This window comes from Mesoplodon densirostris, chromosome 2 (genome assembly GCF_025265405.1).
Source record: "Mesoplodon densirostris isolate mMesDen1 chromosome 2, mMesDen1 primary haplotype, whole genome shotgun sequence".
NCBI classification, from domain to species: Eukaryota; Metazoa; Chordata; class Mammalia; order Artiodactyla; family Ziphiidae; genus Mesoplodon; species Mesoplodon densirostris.
This window is the reverse complement of record NC_082662.1, coordinates 38,103,323-38,129,160: the sequence shown is the minus strand read 5'-3', so window position 1 is coordinate 38,129,160 and position 25,838 is coordinate 38,103,323. Positions and strand designations below refer to the sequence as shown.

The 25,838-nt window shown below is 47.3% G+C and overlaps 1 non-coding gene and 1 pseudogene across 1 annotated transcript; both read left to right on the top strand.

Annotated features, from left to right (window-relative positions):
• The first annotated feature begins 1,028 nt into the window (after positions 1 to 1,028).
• Positions 1,029 to 1,138, top strand: LOC132484846 (U5 spliceosomal RNA; annotated as a pseudogene).
• Positions 1,139 to 14,009: 12,871 nt separating this feature from the next.
• LOC132484842 (U5 spliceosomal RNA) lies at positions 14,010 to 14,125 on the top strand. Its single transcript, XR_009531382.1, has one exon. It is a non-coding gene; the product is annotated as a U5 spliceosomal RNA (small nuclear RNA).
• The last annotated feature ends 11,713 nt before the right edge of the window (positions 14,126 to 25,838 follow it).

The window sequence follows — 25,838 nt, the reverse complement described above, 5'->3', positions numbered from 1 at the left end:
AGGTTATGTTTACTCCCCAAATCCCTGAGCCAGAGGCGGGGGTGCCTACACTCCCAAACCCTGAGTGTCCACCTTCCCCTGCTGTCTGTAGTCTCTTGTGCTGTGCCTACAGTGGCACCTGGGCTGGGGAGGACGCTGCCCTTGTCTAGGTTTTTCTAAGTGTGTTACTCAAGTTCCAACCTCCAGCTTGTGAACCAACTGTGTCTCTTTTTTGACTTGTAAGCAAATATTAAGCTTTGGGGTTGGGGAGAGGTCTGTAATGTGAAGAAACTTCTTGTCTTCCCTCCCCCCACATTGTTGTAAATAACTTTTTTTTTTTTTTTTTTTTGCGGTACCCGGGCCTCTCACTGCTGTGGCCTCTCCCGTTGCGGAGCACAGGCTCCGGACGCACAGCCTCAGCGGCCATGGCTCACGGGCCCAGCCGCTCCGCGGCATGTGGGATCTTCCCGGACCGGGGCACGAACCCGTGTCCCCTGCATCGGCAGGCGGACTCCCAACTTCGGCGCCACCAGGGAAGCCCTGTTGTAAATAACTTTTTACGGCGAAACCCCAGATTTGCACTTTTTTTTTTTTCTAACTGCTAAGACCATTTTCTTCCTCCTGGTGTTACTGTAACATTTGGAAAAGGAATATATGTCGTCCCTTAAAAAAAAGAAAAACAAAATAAAACAGACTTTCTGGTTGGGCTCGGCGACTATATTCCTATCTGTCTTCTGCTCCGCCCCCTGGTGGTGGCTCTAGACCGAGCAGGAAAACTAATAAAGGAAGGCGTTTGCCAAAGCGCGGGGTTCGTGACCCTGCTTCATTTACATACCCACAGTGCATTGCACTCGGGATCTTGTCTCCCTTCAAAAGCTAGATTCTTCTATTTCTTTTGACTCCCGCTCCCGCTCGAAATCAGGATATTTTCAGAGAATTTTCTGAAATAATGGCAGGACTCCCTCGTTTTGTGGGGATAAATAGTTACCGTTGGTTCCTTGGGACTTCCAGTTAGCCGAGGACTGTGTGAGAGGTTATGACACCGTTGGAGGGGTTTCTCTTCAACACGCGTAAATCTTTCGCCTTTTACTGAAGATTTTCGTGGAGAGAAATAACTCAAGAGTGGCTCAATTTTTGGAGGCCTTGTCTTCGCAAGGCTAATAAGTTTGTGCAAAAAGAAGAATGTTTTGTGCTTCGGTGTGTGTCTGCTGCTAGCATTCCACGTGGTGGAAAGAGTGATGCTGTTTCGACTTTGTTGTAGGCCGTTTTTGTGGTGGTGTGTTCGGGTTTGTGTTTCTCCCGGGATTCTTTTCGCTGTGTCGTGTTTTCACCTTGATGGTTGGTTTGTTGGTATTCTCGTGTTGAGAAGCGTCACGTCCCTGTGGTTTCGGAAGCCGACCAAGCGCCTGCAGTCCCAGCAGAGTCAAAGCGAGCTCGGTGTAATATAGGGGTGATCCGTGCTTGCGATTTTGTGGCTGTCATTCGTAGGCAGCTGGACTTGCCGGGGGGAGCAAGGTGTTGTGTCATGTTCCTGTGAGGTTGTCTGCAGGAAGCGAGCCTGTTGTGGACGGTGCAGCTGGTGTTCGCACAGTTGTGTGGTATTGGTCCTGGTTCGAGGAAGGCGGCACCCGGCAGTGGGACGGGGAAGAAAAGAAGCAGGCGTGAGAGAATCGCCCCCCACCCCCCGCTTCCTTAACGCGAGCGCTCCCCCGTGCCACCCCGCAGCCCAGTTATAAGGAATTCAAATACTCACAGAGCTGGAGAACACACTTTGTTCCTAGGGCTTCGAGTTTTTATGTTTCCACGTTGGAGACCACGAGGCATTAAACTTGAACTGCTTCTTGTGCCTGGCACGGGGCCTGGCACAGAGCAGTCAGTCGTCCAATAGACGGTTGCTAGCTGTAGACTAATCGCTTAACCTGGCTTTGGTTCGGGTCTTGAATTCAAGTTCAGGCTTGGGCATCTCTGTTTGCAAAGGTTTTTCAAGGCAGTACGTGAGCACCTCGGGCGCGGCCCTCCCCTCTGGGACTGTGGTTCTAACTGCCGCACTTGTGTAACGTGGCTTTTTAAAACACTTCCAAAAAATTGAAGTATGGTTGGTTGATTTCCGTATGATATGTATTTATATACATACTTTCTGATGAGGTAGTTTAGCCTTAAAACTAGAACTGTTAAAAATAAGAAATCCTAGGAATTCTCTGGCGCTCTAGGAGTTAGGGCTCCACGCTTCCACTGGAGAGGGCGCGGGTTCTATCCCTGGTTGGGGAAATGAAACCCAGCAGGCCGTGCGGTGCGCTCCCCCCCCCAAAAAAGAAGAGGAAACATGCTCAAGATCATCTGAAGTTTCCAGTTTCTAATGTGGATCAAGACAGCAAGTAATTGCTATAAATTTTAACTTTAGAAGTAAGCTTAGGGCTTTCCTGGTGGTGCAGGGGTTAAGAGTCCGCCTGCCATGGCAGGGGACACGGGTTCAAGCGCTGGTCCCGGAATCTCCCCCATGCCATGGAGCAACTAAGCCCGGGTACCGCAACTACTGCGCCTGTATTCTAGAGCCTGCGTGCCACAACCTCTGAGCCCGAGTGACACAAGCACTGAAGCCCACGTGCCTAGAGCCCGTGCTCGGCAACAAGAGAAGCCACCGCAGTGAGAAGCCCGCACAGCGCAACGAAGAGCAGCCCCCGCTCCACGCAACTAGAGAAAGCCCGCGCGCAGCAACGAAGAGCCAACACAGCCCAAAATATGTACAATACATAAGTTAGACAGACAAAAAAAAGCTTATACTGCATGACAATCAAATGCAATATACAAACCTTAACTGGATCCTGAACAAACACCCCAGAACACACCAAGAAAAGGAAGGCAGGAAGAAAGGAGAAGGTACACTTTTGGTACCCTTGTGGAAATTTTAGTATGTACTCTATTTCACGTGACGCTATTCAGTTAATAATTGTATTTGTTTTCTTGCTGCTGTAACAAATTATCACACGCTTAGTGACTTAAAACAACTTCTGGAGGCCAGGAGTGAAGAATTAAGGTGTTGACAGGGCTGCATTCTTTCTAGAGGCTTCCAGGGAGAATCTGTTCCCTTGCCTTTAGAAAGCTGGCTTCATTCCTTGGCCTGTGACCCCTTCCTTGCGCTCCAAATCTCTTGCTTCTGTCGTGTCATCTCCTAACTCTGGATCCTCCTGCCGTAAAAAGACCCTCGTAATTACCTGGGGCCCACCTAGATAATCCAGGAGAATCTCCCCATCTCAAGATCCTTCATCACACCTGCAAAATCCCTTGTACCATGTGAAGTAACATATCTACAGGTTCCTGGGATTAGGATGTGGATGTATGTGGAGGCGATGACTCACACTACCACAATAATGATCTAGTAATTATGGAGGAGAACGGCCTTATTCTTAGTAGACACGTAATGTGAAATATTTAGTAGTGAAATGTCATGATATCTGAAACTTTCAAATAGCCCAGTAAAGAGAGCGAGAGAAAGAAAATGGGTCATAGGTACTCATTCTTTCAACTTTTTGTAGTTTTGAACTTTTGGAAATGGGAATGTGGGAATGTGAATTGGTACAGCCACTATGGAGAACGGTATGGAGGTTCCTTAAAAAACTACAAATAGAACTACCATATGACCCAGCAATCCCACTACTGGGCATATACCCTGAGAAAACCATAATTCAAAAAGAGACATGTACCAAAATGTTCATAGCAGCCCTATTTACAATAGCCCGGAGATGGAAACAACCTAAGTGTCCATCATCGGATGAATGGATAAAGAAGATGTGGCACATATATACAATGGAATATTACTCAGCCATAAAAAGAAATGAAATTGAGCTATTTGTAATGAGGTGGATGGACCTAGAGTCTGTCATACAGAGTGAAGTAAGTCAGAAAGAGAAAGACAAATACTGTATGCTGACACATATATATGGAATTTAAGGAAAAAAATGTCATCAAGAACATAGGGGTAAGACAGGAATAAAGACACAGACCTACTAGAGCATGGACTTGAGGATATGGGGAGGGGGAAGGGTAAGCTGTGACAAAGTGAAAGAGCGGCATGGACATAGATACACTACCAAACGTAAGGTAGATAGCTAGTGGGAAGCAGCCGCATAGCACAGGGAGATCAGCTCGGTTCTTTGTGACCGCCTGGAGGGGTGGGATAGGGAGGGTGGGAGGGAGACGCAAAAGGGAGGGGATATGGGAACATATGTATATGTATAACTGATTAAATTTGTAAAATAAAAAATAAAAAAAATAAAAAATAAAAAAAAGAAGAATCTAAGTTATAAAAAAAAAAAGTTGGGGGAAAATATATGTATAGTAATAAATTTCATGTAACGTATATTTCTTTTGGATATTTGTATTATACTTAAGATTTCATTTTTATTTATTTATTTTGAAAAGTATTTATTTGGCTGAGCCAGGTCTTAACTGCGGCATGCATGATCTTTAGCTACGGCATGAGAACACTTAGTTGCAGCATGTGGGATCTAGGTCCCTGACCAGGGATCGAACCTGGACCCCCTGCATTGGGAGCGTGGAGTCTTAGCCCCTGGACCACCAGGGAAGTCCCCTAAGATTTCATGTTTTAAAGTTCCATTGTTATTAAAGTGTTATCGTCTTAGACTAGTGGTTTCCAGATTTTTGGATTTTCCAATTATTAAAATTTCCAAAAAATTTCTGGGGTACTGGATGTTAAAATCATGATTCTACAAAAAGGCCATTCCAAGACTAAAAACAGTAAGAGTGACTTGACACCAAAGGACAGGACACGTCTTTCAAACAGGAAATCCATTTGGCTTTATGGAAAACATACCGATATTTCGTTAGCTTTTCTCTCCTCCCTCTGCCCAAATAGAGGAAAGCTGAGGCTCAAAAATCCCAGTTTGGGGTAAATTAGGCTGCCTTTGACCAACAAGATCAGGGCCCGTGATGCCCTCTTGTGGCACCCTGGAGAATTACTGCCATCTGACTTCATGGCCTCTGACTTTGAGGGACAATTCCCTCCCAGTAACTCGGTCGTTCATTCATATGTGCCAGGCATTGTTCTCAGCATCTGGGACATATCAGTAATGAAAACAAATATCCCTGCCCTACTGGAGCTTACATTCAGGTGGGGAGACAGACAATAAATAAATAACACACAAATAAGTGCTATGGAAAAAACAGCAGTGGTAGGCATTGGGGGTCAGAGTATAGGGGTTGGTAGTGTGTGATGTGACTTAAAAAAGGGTAACCGTCCCTGAGAAGATAACTTTGTTTTTTTAAACAATTATTTATTTATTTGGTTGCACCGGGTCTTAGTTGCGGCAGGCGGGCTCCTTAGTTGTGGCTCGCCAGTTCCTTAGTTGTGGCGTGCACGTGGGATCTAGTTCCCTAACCAGGGATCGAACCCTGGCCCCCTGTATTGGGAGCACGGTTTCTTACCCACTGCACCACGAGGTAAGTCCTGAGAAGATACCTTTTGTGTAAAGAGTTGAAAGGAGGTCAAGGAGTGAGCCATGCAGACACCTGGGGTGAGGGTTCTAGGAATAGAACCTCTCTCATGTGTTGAGCAGAAAAGTCTGCACAAAAGCCCTAAAGCAGGAGCTTGTTTTGTCACCTTCAAGAACCACACAGCCAATGTGTTTGGAGCCCAGTGAAGAAGAGAGAGAGAGAAGTAGGAGAGAGTTCAGAAGTCATGGGAGACTAGATCACCCTGGAGGCCATAACAGTAAGGGCTTGGGCTTTACTCAGTGAAATGGAGAGCCCTGCAAGGTTCTGAGCAGAGTGACAGAATCTGAAGTTTACAAGGAGCACTCTGGCTGCTGCGTTGACAAAGAGAATGGGGCAGAAAGCGGAGTCAGCTAGAGGAGAGATGATGGTGGCTTGGACCTGAGTATCAGCAATGGAGGTAGTGAGACATAGTTGGATTCTGGATATATTTGGAAGGTAGAGTCAACAGACAGGATGGATCCAGAGGTTAAAGAGAGACATCAAGGAGAACACCACGATTTTGTTCTGAGAAGCAGGAAGGATGAGTTGCCATCAGTTGAGTTGGGGAAGATGGCACAGGACTGGGAGGTCAGTTTTGGACACTGATGAAATATAAATCCATATTCTAAAGCGAGTCAAGGAAAATTTGAACATAAAAGTTTTCCTCTGCCCTTTGGCCTCCTCTCCTCCCTCTACTGTGCATTGCGTATCTGCACCATGCATCGACCAACCTCCCCATCGGCAGAAATACCTGCTCAACTCTAAAAAGCAACATTCTCTTAGTATCAATGAGGTAAGTCCTTAGGAGATAACCTTCCTTCTTGATCTTGTAAGGGGCCCTGATGACCCATGACCCATTACTTGCTTTGTAGGTGTCGATCTGGATTGTGTGAATGTCACTGTGTACGTCATTTAAGGTACAAAGCCCTGGATAACTGTGCTTTGACCTCTCACAGGCAGAACAGTTCTTGGAGCTTTCTGAGAGGCTGTTCCCGGCTTATACGCCACAATTTGGCTCGAATAAAATTTTCCATTGCTTTCTTAGATCAACTGATTAAATTATTCGTCGACAACACAATGACATAGAAATGTTTATCTGGAAATAATAGAACTGTGGGAGCCGTTGCACAGAAGTGGTATTTAAGGCAATGGAATCCCCAGGGTGTAAACGTAGGGATGAGGCTCCAGGTCACAGAGTCCTGCCTCACTCCACCTTGAAGGAAACTGGGTTGAAGAGGAGGAACCAGCAAAAGAGAATGAAAGGAAGCAACCGGAGAGGCAGGAGAAAAACCAGGTCGGTGTGGTGTCCTGGATGGGAGAGCGCAGGGGCCAGCAGGGAGCTGAGGTAAGGCCCGCTCCTCAGGCTGTGCCCTTGAATCTTCTACGACGTTGGTGGTCCTTCCCCTCAGACCAGCTTTTATCCTTGGTGGGCAGAGGCACCCCGACCCATCATCATGACTCTCACTAGATCTCCCTCTGCCCTCCACACACGGACACCAGATAGGTAGCAAGACCGTTTGTTTACTGAACCCTTCCCAGCCAGCTCTCCTTTTCCTCTTCTGGCGGGCAGAACCCCAGCCTCCCACCAAGGGCCAAGAGGAGTCAACCGGAGCTTGGCCCTGGCTCCTTCCTTCTGCCAGGCTTCCCTGCCACACAGCCTCGGCTTCCTGGCTTGGCTTGGAGGCTCTGTTAGTCCTTTGCTTCCACAGCCTCTTTCTGGAAGTGTGTGATGTAGGCCACCTGACCCTGATTACAATGGCCCAAGTAAAAGCTCATGGTGCTGTCGGAGAGGCCACTGAGATACAGCTCTGGGGACAGGGAGATGAGCCTGAGTCTGGGTGCCGCCCGCACCTCTGCCCCAGGCCCCCTCACACCCCACTCACCTTTGGTGACATTGACTTTTTTGGTCGCCAAGATGTCCGCCTGAATGCTGTCTATTTTCACCTCTAAGTCCTCGGCGTTGCCCTGAGGACAGGAGCACGGGGAGCTGGCCTGGATGCCAGGGCAGCCTGGACTTGGAGTTGGGCGTGGGCAGATGGAGGCTGCAGGCTGCGGTCAGGCTCTTAGGCTGACTGGAAGGGCAGGAAAGGGGACGGAAGGGTGCCAGGTGGAGAAGCCCAAGCCAGGGCAGTCCCTCCTGCCGCCGGCGCCCAGGCCGATCTGTGTGTGGGGTGTACCAGGGCAGGGGCCGAGGTGACAAGTGCTATAAAAGGGGTCAGTGGGCTGTGGGAGAGCCTGGGAAGATGGCAGAGGACTGAATATTTTTGTAAAGAGAAAGGAACCCCAGACAGGCAGAGCTGGAAGCGGGCAGGTAATGTGGTGTGATAGGACAGCGGGTGAACACAAGTGCTTGCTGCATGGAAGACAGGGCTTAGAGATGAGCTGTCCCCCCAGCTGCAGAGTCAAGTGCTTTTGGCCCCTCCACGTCTAGCTCATCTGCATACCAGAATGCAGTGTAGACTACGTGAGAAATATTAACAGTATTATCTGTTTGATAAACAAAAATTAATGTTTTATTTTCTTTAAAAGAAATTTTGAAAAATCTATTTATTTATTTATGGCCGTGTTGAGTCTTTGTTAGTGTGCACGGGTACTTTTCTCGAGTCGTGGCGAGCAGGGGGGCTACTCTTTGTTGCAGTGCACGGGCTCCCCCTCGCGGTAGCTTCTCTTGTTGTGGCGCACCGGCTCTAGGTGCGGGTGCTTCAGTAGTTGTGGCATTCGGGCTCAGTAATTGTGGCGCACGGGCTTAGTTGCTCGGTGACATGTGGGATCTTCCCGGACCAGGGCTCGAGCCCGTGTCCCCTGCGTTGGCAGGTGGATTCTTAACCACTACGCCACCAGGGAAGTCCCACCTTTTATTTTCTTGTCAGGAGATTTTACCCAGTAAGAACATGTTTAGGGGTAATTCTCTACAATGGAAGACAGGTTTTTGTTGGTAGGTACAAAGGCACCACAAACGTTGGGGGACCAACGAGTATATGGGAGGATGGGCATGCATGGTACACACATATGCATTTCTCCCCAGTTTAACGAAATCTTTTTTGTCTTGGCAAAGATTTTCGTGGAGAGAAACACTTGAGAATTGGTAGTGGAATCTTTGGAGGTTTTACTTTAAATAAGGGTAAGGATGTGGGTTTTCAAAGACAAATGGCTGATGTGTAGAACTATAAAGCGGTTCGTAGTTAAGAAATAGAAGATACAGCCAACTTGTTGTTTTAGAAAACTGTTCCAAGTTTAAGTTGTAGGCTGGGAACTGCGTTCTCTGATTCCCTGCCCCAATCTGTAAGTGAGGCTCTAGAGAAGTTATATAGCCATCTTACTCGTGAACATAGATGCAAAAATTCTACACAAAATATTGGCAAATTGAGTCTAGCTGTATGTAAAAGGAATAAGGTACCATCTAGCAATGCACATATATAATCTTAATAGAAAGAAAGTTTGAAAAAATTGAATCTCAGTGTGGTAAGAGCTATCTACAAAAGACTATAGCAAAGGTCATACCTAATAGATGAAACCTTGGAAACATTCCCTCTTAGATGAGAAGGCAACCTCCCACACATTCCTCTCCACAAAATCTTTAGTAAAAGGTAAAAGACAAGCGATCTGGGACTTCCCTGGTGGCACAGTGGTTAAGAATCCGCCTGCCAATGTAGGGGACACGGGTTCAAGCCCTGGCCTGGGAAGATCATACATGCCACGGAGCAACTAACCCGTGCGCCACAACTACTGAGCCTGCGTTCTAGAGCCCGCAAGCCACAACTAGTGAGCCCGCGTGCCTCAACTACTGAGCCAGCGCTGCACAACAAGAGAAGCCACTGCAACGAGAAGCCCGCGCACCACAACGAAGACCCGATGGCAGCCGAAAAAAAAAAAAAAAAAAGAACAAGTTATGTGAAGAGAGACCAGAGTCCACTTAGCTACATTTGCCACTCTCTCCTTAACTGACTGTAACTCTCCAAGACTGGTGTCTATTCCTGTGCTATGGCCGCTCCTCCAGAAAACCTGTGAAAGGGATTTTTTGAAAAGATGTACTATCTTTTTCTAATCTCTGGAAGAGTTTAAGACTATAAATTTTTCTTGAATGTTTGATAGAATTCTCTGAAGCTTCTGATCTTATGGAAAAAATTAATTACTGATTCATTTTCTTTAATGGTTAGAGGACAGTGTGGGTTTTCTACTTCTCGAGTATGTTTTGGTAAGCTATAGTTTCTTGCTCTTTTCATCTAAATTTTCAAATATATTGGATGAAGTTTTCATAATGTCATTAAAAATCATTTTAATGAATGTACCATCTATAATGATGTCTCCTTTTATAGTCTTCCTATTGATTATATGGGTTTTCTCTTTTTGCATCAGTTCCCTTTTCCCCCAAGTCAAATGGGAGTAACACAGGTGAATGCCTGCTTATGCAATGGATTTTATTACAGAGAGGAACCCTGATTTCAGAGAACCTGAATGTTATATAGCAGTCAGTAAGCATGCCTGCCTTTTGCTCTAAAGGGGAAACTGTCTTTCTTTTCTTGTCTTTTTTTTTTTAATTTATGGACCTTTAGTTAGTTAATTAATTAATTAATTAATTAATTTATGGCTGCATGGGGTCTTCGTTGCTGCACGCGGGCTTTCTCTAGTTGCGGTGAGCGGGGGTTACTCTTCGTTGCGGTGCACGGGCTTCTCATCGTGGTGGCTTCTCTTGTTGCGGAGCACGGGCTCTAGGCGTGCGGGCTTCAGTAGTGGTGACACGCAGGCTCAGTAGTTGTGGCTCGCAGGCTTTACAGCGCAGGCTCAGCAGTTGTGGCACACAGGCTTAATTGCTCCGTGTCATGTGGGATCTTCCCGGACCAGGGATCAAACCTGTGTCCCCTGCTTTGGCAGTCAGATTCTTAACCACTGCGCCACCAGGGAAGTCCAGAAACTATCTTTATTTTCCAAAGCTGCTTGCTAAACAAACATCCTTGAAAAGATAGTCTGGAAGAAAGAACAGTAAGTATTTCATTTACAAGTTATGCAGAAACGTGAAAGACCTGTAGAGAATTGTCTCCAAGACTGTTTTTCTTTTGCTAGAAGTAATCCTGTGGCAGACACAGTGGCTCTGTTCCTGAATTTAGGGGGAAAGCATTCAGTCTTTCGTTATTAAGTATAATGTTAGCTGTAGATGTTTTTTTCTGTAGATGCTTTTCATCAAGCTGGGGAAGTTCTTCTCTCAGCCTTTCTTTTTCTCCTTCTTCCCCCCACCCCACCCCCACCCCATGCCCCTGGCGTGCCACATGGCTTGTGGGATCATAGTTCCCCAACCAGGAATTGAACCCGGGCCCTTGGCAGTGAAAGCGTGGAGTCCTAGCCACTGAAGTGCCAGGGAATTCCCAGGGAAGCTCTTCTCTAGTACTGTTTTTCTGAGATTTTTAAAGTACGAATGAGTTTTGAATTTTGTCACATGCATTTTCTGCAATGATTGATACACAATAATGTGATTTTCCTTCTTTACTCTGCTAATTTGGTAGATAAAATTGGTTGACTTTGGGATGTTGAACCAGCCTTGCATTCCTGGAATGAACCCCGGTTGGTCTCAGCCTGTTCTTCCCAATCACAGAATCAAAGAGTTACTCTCCCATGAGGAAGATCCTCAAGGATGTGTGGTGCCACCTCTTCCAGTGGTTGGTACTCTGGGGGCAGGCCTCTGGGACAGCCCCTTTCCTCTGTGGGCCAACCTGATTCAGAAACAGCTGGCCACTGCTTCGGCACTTTCTCTTTCATCCAGGTCTCCTGGGGTAGCCCTCATAATCCCAACTACACCCTACCCCAACCTCTTATTGCTCAGATATGGTTCTAATCTGGCATCACAGAGCCAGCAACCCTGTGGAGGGAAAGGGACCAGGACACTGAGCCTCCCCGTCTTCACCCAAACGCTCTCCCACCTGGATAAAAATGCAGCCTGGGATGCCTCTGGCCACTTGGCAGCTATAGCCTGGTGCCTGCAATCCCCAAGTCTTTCTCCCTTGTTCTTTTATTGTTTGGTTGTGAAACCTTTTCTTCCTTTTTTTTGAATTCGTGCTGCTTGGTTTTGGGGTCTGAGTGGTTGGCTCCTCCTCATATCTGACTATAGGGGCCTGGTCAGCTGCAGCACAGCTCTCAGTAGTAGCTGGGCTCTTCCCAGGCACAAGCTGGTGGCACCTTAGTGCCAGGATGCCCTGGAAAAAATGCCAGCCTGTGCCTCAGATAGCTTTTCCTGCAGCAAGAAGTGGCTAGGTGAACATTCAGGGTAAAAATGAATGGATGAGGATATTTTAATGAAATTTCCCTGAGCACCAATGGCATTCTCTGCCCACATGGGACCAAGCTCTCCAGGAGACAGCTACCTGGTTCTGCGTCTTCACTTGGCACTAAATGCTTGAGCCTTCACTGATTATGTATCTGCTCCTTGATTATGTATGGGGATCCTTGGTAAAAATGAAGATTTATTCACTGAATCACTTTTGTTTTTTTGGCCGTGCCACTCGGCTTGTGGGATCTTAGCTCCCCGACCAGGGATCGAACCTGGGCCGCGGCAGTGAAAGCACCGAGTCCTAACTGCTGGACCGCCAGGGAATCCCCCACTGAATCACTTTAAAATAAATAAATAAATTTATGTATTTCCTTTTATTTTTGGCTGCGTTGGGTCTTTGTTGCTGCGCGCGGGCTTTTCTCTCGTTGCGGCGAGCGGGGGCTACTCTTCGTTGAAGTGCGCGCGCTTCTCATTGGGTGGCTTCTTTTGTTGCAGAGCACGGGCTCTAGGCACGCGGGCTTCAGGAGTTGTGGTACTCGGGCTCAGGAGTTGTGGCACACGGGCTGAGTTGCTCCTTGGCATGTGGGAACTTCCCGGGCCAGGGCTCGAACCCGTGTCCCCTGCATTGGCAGGTGGATTCTTAACCACTGTGCCACCAGGGACATCCCAAACCTATGACTCTTTAACACTATGTGAATTACATCCTGCACTGCCTTGTAGCAAATCACCCCCTGTAGCATTTGCATTTCAGAAAAATGGTCGCAGCAGGCCAACAGCCCCGAGACAAACCGACCCAGTTACCGGGCTGCCTGATGCCAGCAGTCACGGTTTAGAAATAATGCAGGAAGAAGACGAACGCAAGACCTTCACTATTTTGATCCTTATCATATATGCCAGGCTGCGAGCCCCACATATAAAATCTTTTCCGATTCCCGAAGGAGATGGGAGCACAGTTCTTCAGGCGCTAGCCTGCTGTGTCTTCCCTTCTGCCTGGCAGAAAAATAAAGCCATCTCTCTCTTCCTCCAAAATCTCTGTCTCCGTATTTCTGTTCGGCAGTGGTGCACAGGGAAGCTGATATTTCGGCAACACCATCATCCATCTGCTCTTGCTCTTAAGGCCAGTTGAAGATGGTCCCTTGCGGTTTCCCAAGTTAGGTTAGTGATGTGAAATTCTCCTGCCCCTGGCCCTACCTCCTTCCCTGTCCCCAGCCGCGCAGAAGGCAGTTTGCTGGTTGTCTTCCCCGATTCTTCTCCAAGTAGGTTATGTTTACTCCCCAAATCCCTGAGCCAGAGGCGGGGGTGCCTACACTCCCAAACCCTGAGTGTCCACCTTCCCCTGCTGTCTGTAGTCTCTTGTGCTGTGCCTACAGTGGCACCTGGGCTGGGGAGGACGCTGCCCTTGTCTAGGTTTTTCTAAGTGTGTTACTCAAGTTCCAACCTCCAGCTTGTGAACCAACTGTGTCTCTTTTTTGACTTGTAAGCAAATATTAAGCTTTGGGGTTGGGGAGAGGTCTGTAATGTGAAGAAACTTCTTGTCTTCCCTCCCCCCACATTGTTGTAAATAACTTTTTTTTTTTTTTTTTTTGCGGTACCCGGGCCTCTCACTGCTGTGGCCTCTCCCGTTGCGGAGCACAGGCTCCGGACGCACAGCCTCAGCGGCCATGGCTCACGGGCCCAGCCGCTCCGCGGCATGTGGGATCTTCCCGGACCGGGGCACGAACCCGTGTCCCCTGCATCGGCAGGCGGACTCCCAACTTCGGCGCCACCAGGGAAGCCCTGTTGTAAATAACTTTTTACGGCGAAACCCCAGATTTGCACTTTTTTTTTTTTCTAACTGCTAAGACCATTTTCTTCCTCCTGGTGTTACTGTAACATTTGGAAAAGGAATATATGTCGTCCCTTAAAAAAAAGAAAAACAAAATAAAACAGACTTTCTGGTTGGGCTCGGCGACTATATTCCTATCTGTCTTCTGCTCCGCCCCCTGGTGGTGGCTCTAGACCGAGCAGGAAAACTAATAAAGGAAGGCGTTTGCCAAAGCGCGGGGTTCGTGACCCTGCTTCATTTACATACCCACAGTGCATTGCACTCGGGATCTTGTCTCCCTTCAAAAGCTAGATTCTTCTATTTCTTTTGACTCCCGCTCCCGCTCGAAATCAGGATATTTTCAGAGAATTTTCTGAAATAATGGCAGGACTCACTCGTTGTGTGGGGGTAAATAGTTACCGTTGGTTCCTTGGGACTTCCAGTTAGCCGAGGACTGTGTGAGAGGTTATGACACCGTTGGAGGGGTTTCTCTTCAACACGCGTAAATCTTTCGCCTTTTACTGAAGATTTTCGTGGAGAGAAATAATTCAGAGTGGCTCAACAATTTTTGGAAGCCTTGTCTTCGCAAGGCTAATAAGTTTGTGCAAAAAGAAGAACGTGTTGTGCTTCGGTGTGTGTCTGCTGTTAGCATTCCACGTGGTGGAAAGAGTGATGCTGTTTCGACTTTGTTGTAGGCCGTTTTTGTGGTGGTGTGTTCGGGTTTGTGTTTCTCCCGGGATTCTTTTCGCTGTGTCGTGTTTTCACCTTGATGGTTGGTTTGTTGGTATTCTCGTGTTGAGAAGCGTCACGTCCCTGTGGTTTCGGAAGCCGACCAAGCGCCTGCAGTCCCAGCAGAGTCAAAGCGAGCTCGGTGTAATATAGGGGTGATCCGTGCTTGCGATTTTGTGGCTGTCATTCGTAGGCAGCTGGACTTGCCGGGGGGAGCAAGGTGTTGTGTCATGTTCCTGTGAGGTTGTCTGCAGGAAGCGAGCCTGTTGTGGACGGTGCAGCTGGTGTTCGCACAGTTGTGTGGTATTGGTCCTGGTTCGAGGAAGGCGGCACCCGGCAGTGGGACGGGGAAGAAAAGAAGCAGGCGTGAGAGAATCGCCCCCCACCCCCCGCTTCCTTAACGCGAGCGCTCCCCCCCCCCCCACCCCGCAGCCCAGTTATAAGGAATTCAAATACTCACAAGCTGGAGAACACACTTTGTTCCTAGGGCTTCGAGTTTTTATGTTTCCACGTTGGAGACCACAAGGCATTAAACTTGAACTGCTTCTTGTGCCTGGCACGGGGCCTGGCACAGAGCAGTCAGTCGTCCAATAGACGGTTGCTAGCTGTAGACTAATCGCTTAACCTGGCTTTGGTTCGGGTCTTGAATTCAAGTTCAGGCTTGGGCATCTCTGTTTGCAAAGGTTTTTCAAGGCAGTACGTGAGCACCTCGGGCGCGGCCCTCCCCTCTGGGACTGTGGTTCTAACTGCCGCACTTGTGTAACGTGGCTTTTTAAAACACTTCCAAAAAATTGAAGTATAGTTGGTTGATTTCCGTATGATATGTATTTATATACATACTTTCTGATGAGGTAGTTTAGCCTTAAAACTAGAACTGTTAAAAATAAGAAATCCTAGGAATTCTCTGGCGCTCTAGGAGTTAGGGCTCCACGCTTCCACTGGAGAGGGCGCGGCTTCTATCCCTGGTTGGGGAAATGAAACCCAGCAGGCCGTGCGGTGCGCCCCCCCCCCCAAAAAAAGAAGAGGAAACATGCTCAAGATCATCTGAAGTTTCCAGTTTCTAATGTGGATCAAGACAGCAAGTAATTGCTATAAATTTTAACTTTAGAAGTAAGCTTAGGGCTTTCCTGGTGGTGCAGGGGTTAAGAGTCCGCCTGCCATGGCAGGGGACACGGGTTCAAGCGCTGGTCCCGGAATCTCCCCCATGCCATGGAGCAACTAAGCCCGGGTACCGCAACTACTGCGCCTGTATTCTAGAGCCTGCGTGCCACAACCTCTGAGCCCGAGTGACACAAGCACTGAAGCCCACGTGCCTAGAGCCCGTGCTCGGCAACAAGAGAAGCCACCGCAGTGAGAAGCCCGCACAGCGCAACGAAGAGCAGCCCCCGCTCCACGCAACTAGAGAAAGCCCGCGCGCAGCAACGAAGAGCCAACACAGCCCAAAACATGTACAATATTAGACAGTGTTACAATGTTAGACAGACAAAAAAAAGCTTATACTGCATGACAATCAAATGCAATATACAAACCTTAACTGGATCCTGAACAAACACCCCAGAACACACCAAGAAAAGGAAGGCAGGAAGAAAGGAGAAGGTACACTTTTGGTACCCTTGTGGAAATTTTAGTATGTACTCTATTTCACGTGACGCTATTCAGTTAATAATTGTATTTGTTTTCTTGCTGCTGTAACAAATTATCACACGCTTAGTGACTTAAAACAACTTCTGGAGGCCAGGAGTGAAGAATTAAGGTGTTGACAGGGCTGCATTCTTTCTAGAGGCTTCCAGGGAGAATCTGTTCCCTTGCCTTTAGAAAGCTGGCTTCATTCCTTGGCCTGTGACCCCTTCCTTGCGCTCCAAATCTCTTGCTTCTGTCGTGTCATCTCCTAACTCTGGATCCTCCTGCCGTAAAAAGACCCTCGTAATTACCTGGGGCCCACCTAGATAATCCAGGAGAATCTCCCCATCTCAAGATCCTTCATCACACCTGCAAAATCCCTTGTACCATGTGAAGTAACATATCTACAGGTTCCTGGGATTAGGATGTGGATGTATGTGGAGGCGATGACTCACACTACCACAATAATGATCTAGTAATTATGGAGGAGAACGGCCTTATTCTTAGTAGACACGTAATGTGAAATATTTAGTAGTGAAATGTCATGATATCTGAAACTTTCAAATAGCCCAGTAAAGAGAGCGAGAGAAAGAAAATGGGTCATAGGTACTCATTCTTTCAACTTTTTGTAGTTTTGAACTTTTGGAAATGGGAATGTGGGAATGTGAATTGGTACAGCCACTATGGAGAACGGTATGGAGGTTCCTTAAAAAACTACAAATAGAACTACCATATGACCCAGCAATCCCACTACTGGGCATATACCCTGAGAAAACCATAATTCAAAAAGAGACATGTACCAAAATGTTCATAGCAGCCCTATTTACAATAGCCCGGAGATGGAAACAACCTAAGTGTCCATCATCGGATGAATGGATAAAGAAGATGTGGCACATATATACAATGGAATATTACTCAGCCATAAAAAGAAATGAAATTGAGCTATTTGTAATGAGGTGGATGGACCTAGAGTCTGTCATACAGAGTGAAGTAAGTCAGAAAGAGAAAGACAAATACTGTATGCTGACACATATATATGGAATTTAAGGAAAAAAATGTCATCAAGAACATAGGGGTAAGACAGGAATAAAGACACAGACCTACTAGAGCATGGACTTGAGGATATGGGGAGGGGGAAGGGTAAGCTGTGACAAAGTGAAAGAGCGGCATGGACATAGATACACTACCAAACGTAAGGTAGATAGCTAGTGGGAAGCAGCCGCATAGCACAGGGAGATCAGCTCGGTTCTTTGTGACCGCCTGGAGGGGTGGGATAGGGAGGGTGGGAGGGAGACGCAAAAGGGAGGGGATATGGGAACATATGTATATGTATAACTGATTAAATTTGTAAAATAAAAAATAAAAAAAATAAAAAATAAAAAAAAGAAGAATCTAAGTTATAAAAAAAAAAAGTTGGGGGAAAATATATGTATAGTAATAAATTTCATGTAACGTATATTTCTTTTGGATATTTGTATTATACTTAAGATTTCATTTTTATTTATTTATTTTGAAAAGTATTTATTTGGCTGAGCCAGGTCTTAACTGCGGCATGCATGATCTTTAGCTACGGCATGAGAACACTTAGTTGCAGCATGTGGGATCTAGGTCCCTGACCAGGGATCGAACCTGGACCCCCTGCATTGGGAGCGTGGAGTCTTAGCCCCTGGACCACCAGGGAAGTCCCCTAAGATTTCATGTTTTAAAGTTCCATTGTTATTAAAGTGTTATCGTCTTAGACTAGTGGTTTCCAGATTTTTGGATTTTCCAATTATTAAAATTTCCAAAAAATTTCTGGGGTACTGGATGTTAAAATCATGATTCTACAAAAAGGCCATTCCAAGACTAAAAACAGTAAGAGTGACTTGACACCAAAGGACAGGACACGTCTTTCAAACAGGAAATCCATTTGGCTTTATGGAAAACATACCGATATTTCGTTAGCTTTTCTCTCCTCCCTCTGCCCAAATAGAGGAAAGCTGAGGCTCAAAAATCCCAGTTTGGGGTAAATTAGGCTGCCTTTGACCAACAAGATCAGGGCCCGTGATGCCCTCTTGTGGCACCCTGGAGAATTACTGCCATCTGACTTCATGGCCTCTGACTTTGAGGGACAATTCCCTCCCAGTAACTCGGTCGTTCATTCGTATGTGCCAGGCATTGTTCTCAGCATCTGGGACATATCAGTAATGAAAACAAATATCCCTGCCCTACTGGAGCTTACATTCAGGTGGGGAGACAGACAATAAATAAATAACACACAAATAAGTGCTATGGAAAAAACAGCAGTGGTAGGCATTGGGGGTCAGAGTATAGGGGTTGGTAGTGTGTGATGTGACTTAAAAAAGGGTAACCGTCCCTGAGAAGATAACTTTGTTTTTTTAAACAATTATTTATTTATTTGGTTGCACCGGGTCTTAGTTGCGGCAGGCGGGCTCCTTAGTTGTGGCTCGCCAGTTCCTTAGTTGTGGCGTGCACGTGGGATCTAGTTCCCTAACCAGGGATCGAACCCTGGCCCCCTGTATTGGGAGCACGGTTTCTTACCCACTGCACCACGAGGTAAGTCCTGAGAAGATACCTTTTGTGTAAAGAGTTGAAAGGAGGTCAAGGAGTGAGCCATGCAGACACCTGGGGTGAGGGTTCTAGGAATAGAACCTCTCTCATGTGTTGAGCAGAAAAGTCTGCACAAAAGCCCTAAAGCAGGAGCTTGTTTTGTCACCTTCAAGAACCACACAGCCAATGTGTTTGGAGCCCAGTGAAGAAGAGAGAGAGAGAAGTAGGAGAGAGTTCAGAAGTCATGGGAGACTAGATCACCCTGGAGGCCATAACAGTAAGGGCTTGGGCTTTACTCAGTGAAATGGAGAGCCCTGCAAGGTTCTGAGCAGAGTGACAGAATCTGAAGTTTACAAGGAGCACTCTGGCTGCTGCGTTGACAAAGAGAATGGGGCAGAAAGCGGAGTCAGCTAGAGGAGAGATGATGGTGGCTTGGACCTGAGTATCAGCAATGGAGGTAGTGAGACATAGTTGGATTCTGGATATATTTGGAAGGTAGAGTCAACAGACAGGATGGATCCAGAGGTTAAAGAGAGACATCAAGGAGAACACCACGATTTTGTTCTGAGAAGCAGGAAGGATGAGTTGCCATCAGTTGAGTTGGGGAAGATGGCACAGGACTGGGAGGTCAGTTTTGGACACTGATGAAATATAAATCCATATTCTAAAGCGAGTCAAGGAAAATTTGAACATAAAAGTTTTCCTCTGCCCTTTGGCCTCCTCTCCTCCCTCTACTGTGCATTGCGTATCTGCACCATGCATCGACCAACCTCCCCATCGGCAGAAATACCTGCTCAACTCTAAAAAGCAACATTCTCTTAGTATCAATGAGGTAAGTCCTTAGGAGATAACCTTCCTTCTTGATCTTGTAAGGGGCCCTGATGACCCATGACCCATTACTTGCTTTGTAGGTGTCGATCTGGATTGTGTGAATGTCACTGTGTACGTCATTTAAGGTACAAAGCCCTGGATAACTGTGCTTTGACCTCTCACAGGCAGAACAGTTCTTGGAGCTTTCTGAGAGGCTGTTCCCGGCTTATACGCCACAATTTGGCTCGAATAAAATTTTCCATTGCTTTCTTAGATCAACTGATTAAATTATTCGTCGACAACACAATGACATAGAAATGTTTATCTGGAAATAATAGAACTGTGGGAGCCGTTGCACAGAAGTGGTATTTAAGGCAATGGAATCCCCAGGGTGTAAACGTAGGGATGAGGCTCCAGGTCACAGAGTCCTGCCTCACTCCACCTTGAAGGAAACTGGGTTGAAGAGGAGGAACCAGCAAAAGAGAATGAAAGGAAGCAACCGGAGAGGCAGGAGAAAAACCAGGTCGGTGTGGTGTCCTGGATGGGAGAGCGCAGGGGCCAGCAGGGAGCTGAGGTAAGGCCCGCTCCTCAGGCTGTGCCCTTGAATCTTCTACGACGTTGGTGGTCCTTCCCCTCAGACCAGCTTTTATCCTTGGTGGGCAGAGGCACCCCGACCCATCATCATGACTCTCACTAGATCTCCCTCTGCCCTCCACACACGGACACCAGATAGGTAGCAAGACCGTTTGTTTACTGAACCCTTCCCAGCCAGCTCTCCTTTTCCTCTTCTGGCGGGCAGAACCCCAGCCTCCCACCAAGGGCCAAGAGGAGTCAACCGGAGCTTGGCCCTGGCTCCTTCCTTCTGCCAGGCTTCCCTGCCACACAGCCTCGGCTTCCTGGCTTGCCTTGGAGGCTCTGTTAGTCCTTTGCTTCCACAGCCTCTTTCTGGAAGTGTGTGATGTAGGCCACCTGACCCTGATTACAATGGCCAAAGTAAAAGCTCATGGTGCTGTCGGAGAGGCCACTGAGATACAGCTCTGGGGACAGGGAGATGAGCCTGAGTCTGGGTGCCGCCCGCACCTCTGCCCCAGGCCCCCTCACACCCCACTCACCTTTGGTGACATTCGCCAAGATGTCCGCCTGAATGCTGTCTATTTTCACCTCTAAGTCCTCGGCGTTGCCCTGAGGACAGGAGCACGGGGAGCTGGCCTGGATGCCAGGGCAGCCTGGACTTGGAGTTGGGCGTGGGCAGATGGAGGCTGCAGGCTGCGGTCAGGCTCTTAGGCTGACTGGAAGGGCAGGAAAGGGGACGGAAGGGTGCCAGGTGGAGAAGCCCAAGCCAGGGCAGTCCCTCCTGCCGCCGGCGCCCAGGCCGATCTGTGTGTGGGGTGTACCAGGGCAGGGGCCGAGGTGACAAGTGCTATAAAAGGGGTCAGTGGGCTGTGGGAGAGCCTGGGAAGATGGCAGAGGACTGAATATTTTTGTAAAGAGAAAGGAACCCCAGACAGGCAGAGCTGGAAGCGGGCAGGTAATGTGGTGTGATAGGACAGCGGGTGAACACAAGTGCTTGCTGCATGGAAGACAGGGCTTAGAGATGAGCTGTCCCCCCAGCTGCAGAGTCAAGTGCTTTTGGCCCCTCCACGTCTAGCTCATCTGCATACCAGAATGCAGTGTAGACTACGTGAGAAATATTAACAGTATTATCTGTTTGATAAACAAAAATTAATGTTTTATTTTCTTTAAAAGAAATTTTGAAAAATCTATTTATTTATTTATGGCCGTGTTGAGTCTTTGTTAGTGTGCACGGGTACTTTTCTCGAGTCGTGGCGAGCAGGGGGGCTACTCTTTGTTGCAGTGCACGGGCTCCCCCTCGCGGTAGCTTCTCTTGTTGTGGCGCACCGGCTCTAGGTGCGGGTGCTTCAGTAGTTGTGGCATTCGGGCTCAGTAATTGTGGCGCACGGGCTTAGTTGCTCGGTGACATGTGGGATCTTCCCGGACCAGGGCTCGAGCCCGTGTCCCCTGCGTTGGCAGGTGGATTCTTAACCACTACGCCACCAGGGAAGTCCCACCTTTTATTTTCTTGTCAGGAGATTTTACCCAGTAAGAACATGTTTAGGGGTAATTCTCTACAATGGAAGACAGGTTTTTGTTGGTAGGTACAAAGGCACCACAAACGTTGGGGGACCAACGAGTATATGGGAGGATGGGCATGCATGGTACACACATAGGCATTTCTCCCCAGTTTAACGAAATCTTTTTTGTCTTGGCAAAGATTTTCGTGGAGAGAAACACTTGAGAATTGGTAGTGGAATCTTTGGAGGTTTTACTTTAAATAAGGGTAAGGATGTGGGTTTTCAAAGACAAATGGCTGATGTGTAGAACTATAAAGCGGTTCGTAGTTAAGAAATAGAAGATACAGCCAACTTGTTGTTTTAGAAAACTGTTCCAAGTTTAAGTTGTAGGCTGGGAACTGCGTTCTCTGATTCCCTGCCCCAATCTGTAAGTGAGGCTCTAGAGAAGTTATATAGCAATCTTACTCGTGAACATAGATGCAAAAATTCTACACAAAATATTGGCAAATTGAGTCTAGCTGTATGTAAAAGGAATAAGGTACCATCTAGCAATGCACATATATAATCTTAATAGAAAGAAAGTTTGAAAAAATTGAATCTCAGTGTGGTAAGAGCTATCTACAAAAGACTATAGCAAAGGTCATACCTAATAGATGAAACCTTGGAAACATTCCCTCTTAGATGAGAAGGCAACCTCCCACACATTCCTCTCCACAAAATCTTTAGTAAAAGGTAAAAGACAAGCGATCTGGGACTTCCCTGGTGGCACAGTGGTTAAGAATCCGCCTGCCAATGTAGGGGACACGGGTTCAAGCCCTGGCCTGGGAAGATCATACATGCCACGGAGCAACTAACCCGTGCGCCACAACTACTGAGCCTGCGTTCTAGAGCCCGCAAGCCACAACTAGTGAGCCCGCGTGCCTCAACTACTGAGCCAGCGCTGCACAACAAGAGAAGCCACTGCAACGAGAAGCCCGCGCACCACAACGAAGACCCGATGGCAGCCGAAAAAAAAAAAAAAAAAGAACAAGTTATGTGAAGAGAGACCAGAGTCCACTTAGCTACATTTGCCACTCTCTCCTTAACTGACTGTAACTCTCCAAGACTGGTGTCTATTCCTGTGCTATGGCCGCTCCTCCAGAAAACCTGTGAAAGGGATTTTTTGAAAAGATGTACTATCTTTTTCTAATCTCTGGAAGAGTTTAAGACTATAAATTTTTCTTGAATGTTTGATAGAATTCTCTGAAGCTTCTGATCTTATGGAAAAAATTAATTACTGATTCATTTTCTTTAATGGTTAGAGGACAGTGTGGGTTTTCTACTTCTCGAGTATGTTTTGGTAAGCTATAGTTTCTTGCTCTTTTCATCTAAATTTTCAAATATATTGGATGAAGTTTTCATAATGTCATTAAAAATCATTTTAATGAATGTACCATCTATAATGATGTCTCCTTTTATAGTCTTCCTATTGATTATATGGGTTTTCTCTTTTTGCATCAGTTCCCTTTTCCCCCAAGTCAAATGGGAGTAACACAGGTGAATGCCTGCTTATGCAATGGATTTTATTACAGAGAGGAACCCTGATTTCAGAGAACCTGAATGTTATATAGCAGTCAGTAAGCATGCCTGCCTTTTGCTCTAAAGGGGAAACTGTCTTTCTTTTCTTGTCTTTTTTTTTTTAATTTATGGACCTTTAGTTAGTTAATTAATTAATTAATTAATTAATTTATGGCTGCATGGGGTCTTCGTTGCTGCACGCGGGCTTTCTCTAGTTGCGGTGAGCGGGGGTTACTCTTCGTTGCGGTGCACGGGCTTCTCATCGTGGTGGCTTCTCTTGTTGCGGAGCACGGGCTCTAGGCGTGCGGGCTTCAGTAGTGGTGACACGCAGGCTCAGTAGTTGTGGCTCGCAGGCTTTACAGCGCAGGCTCAGCAGTTGTGGCACACAGGCTTAATTGCTCCGTGTCATGTGGGATCTTCCCGGACCAGGGATCAAACCTGTGTCCCCTGCTTTGGCAGTCAGATTCTTAACCACTGCGCCACCAGGGAAGTCCAGAAACTATCTTTATTTTCCAAAGCTGCTTGCTAAACAAACATCCTTGAAAAGATAGTCTGGAAGAAAGAACAGTAAGTATTTCATTTACAAGTTATGCAGAAACGTGAAAGACCTGTAGAGAATTGTCTCCAAGACTGTTTTTCTTTTGCTAGAAGTAATCCTGTGGCAGACACAGTGGCTCTGTTCCTGAATTTAGGGGGAAAGCATTCAGTCTTTCGTTATTAAGTATAATGTTAGCTGTAGATGTTTTTTTCTGTAGATGCTTTTCATCAAGCTGGGGAAGTTCTTCTCTCAGCCTTTCTTTTTCTCCTTCTTCCCCCCACCCCACCCCCACCCCATGCCCCTGGCGTGCCACATGGCTTGTGGGATCATAGTTCCCCAACCAGGAATTGAACCCGGGCCCTTGGCAGTGAAAGCGTGGAGTCCTAGCCACTGAAGTGCCAGGGAATTCCCAGGGAAGCTCTTCTCTAGTACTGTTTTTCTGAGATTTTTAAAGTACGAATGAGTTTTGAATTTTGTCACATGCATTTTCTGCAATGATTGATACACAATAATGTGATTTTCCTTCTTTACTCTGCTAATTTGGTAGATAAAATTGGTTGACTTTGGGATGTTGAACCAGCCTTGCATTCCTGGAATGAACCCCGGTTGGTCTCAGCCTGTTCTTCCCAATCACAGAATCAAAGAGTTACTCTCCCATGAGGAAGATCCTCAAGGATGTGTGGTGCCACCTCTTCCAGTGGTTGGTACTCTGGGGGCAGGCCTCTGGGACAGCCCCTTTCCTCTGTGGGCCAACCTGATTCAGAAACAGCTGGCCACTGCTTCGGCACTTTCTCTTTCATCCAGGTCTCCTGGGGTAGCCCTCATAATCCCAACTACACCCTACCCCAACCTCTTATTGCTCAGATATGGTTCTAATCTGGCATCACAGAGCCAGCAACCCTGTGGAGGGAAAGGGACCAGGACACTGAGCCTCCCCGTCTTCACCCAAACGCTCTCCCACCTGGATAAAAATGCAGCCTGGGATGCCTCTGGCCACTTGGCAGCTATAGCCTGGTGCCTGCAATCCCCAAGTCTTTCTCCCTTGTTCTTTTATTGTTTGGTTGTGAAACCTTTTCTTCCTTTTTTTTGAATTCGTGCTGCTTGGTTTTGGGGTCTGAGTGGTTGGCTCCTCCTCATATCTGACTATAGGGGCCTGGTCAGCTGCAGCACAGCTCTCAGTAGTAGCTGGGCTCTTCCCAGGCACAAGCTGGTGGCACCTTAGTGCCAGGATGCCCTGGAAAAAATGCCAGCCTGTGCCTCAGATAGCTTTTCCTGCAGCAAGAAGTGGCTAGGTGAACATTCAGGGTAAAAATGAATGGATGAGGATATTTTAATGAAATTTCCCTGAGCACCAATGGCATTCTCTGCCCACATGGGACCAAGCTCTCCAGGAGACAGCTACCTGGTTCTGCGTCTTCACTTGGCACTAAATGCTTGAGCCTTCACTGATTATGTATCTGCTCCTTGATTATGTATGGGGATCCTTGGTAAAAATGAAGATTTATTCACTGAATCACTTTTGTTTTTTTGGCCGTGCCACTCGGCTTGTGGGATCTTAGCTCCCCGACCAGGGATCGAACCTGGGCCGCGGCAGTGAAAGCACCGAGTCCTAACTGCTGGACCGCCAGGGAATCCCCCACTGAATCACTTTAAAATAAATAAATAAATTTATGTATTTCCTTTTATTTTTGGCTGCGTTGGGTCTTTGTTGCTGCGCGCGGGCTTTTCTCTCGTTGCGGCGAGCGGGGGCTACTCTTCGTTGAAGTGCGCGCGCTTCTCATTGGGTGGCTTCTTTTGTTGCAGAGCACGGGCTCTAGGCACGCGGGCTTCAGGAGTTGTGGTACTCGGGCTCAGGAGTTGTGGCACACGGGCTGAGTTGCTCCTTGGCATGTGGGAACTTCCCGGGCCAGGGCTCGAACCCGTGTCCCCTGCATTGGCAGGTGGATTCTTAACCACTGTGCCACCAGGGACATCCCAAACCTATGACTCTTTAACACTATGTGAATTACATCCTGCACTGCCTTGTAGCAAATCACCCCCTGTAGCATTTGCATTTCAGAAAAATGGTCGCAGCAGGCCAACAGCCCCGAGACAAACCGACCCAGTTACCGGGCTGCCTGATGCCAGCAGTCACGGTTTAGAAATAATGCAGGAAGAAGACGAACGCAAGACCTTCACTATTTTGATCCTTATCATATATGCCAGGCTGCGAGCCCCACATATAAAATCTTTTCCGATTCCCGAAGGAGATGGGAGCACAGTTCTTCAGGCGCTAGCCTGCTGTGTCTTCCCTTCTGCCTGGCAGAAAAATAAAGCCATCTCTCTCTTCCTCCAAAATCTCTGTCTCCGTATTTCTGTTCGGCAGTGGTGCACAGGGAAGCTGATATTTCGGCAACACCATCATCCATCTGCTCTTGCTCTTAAGGCCAG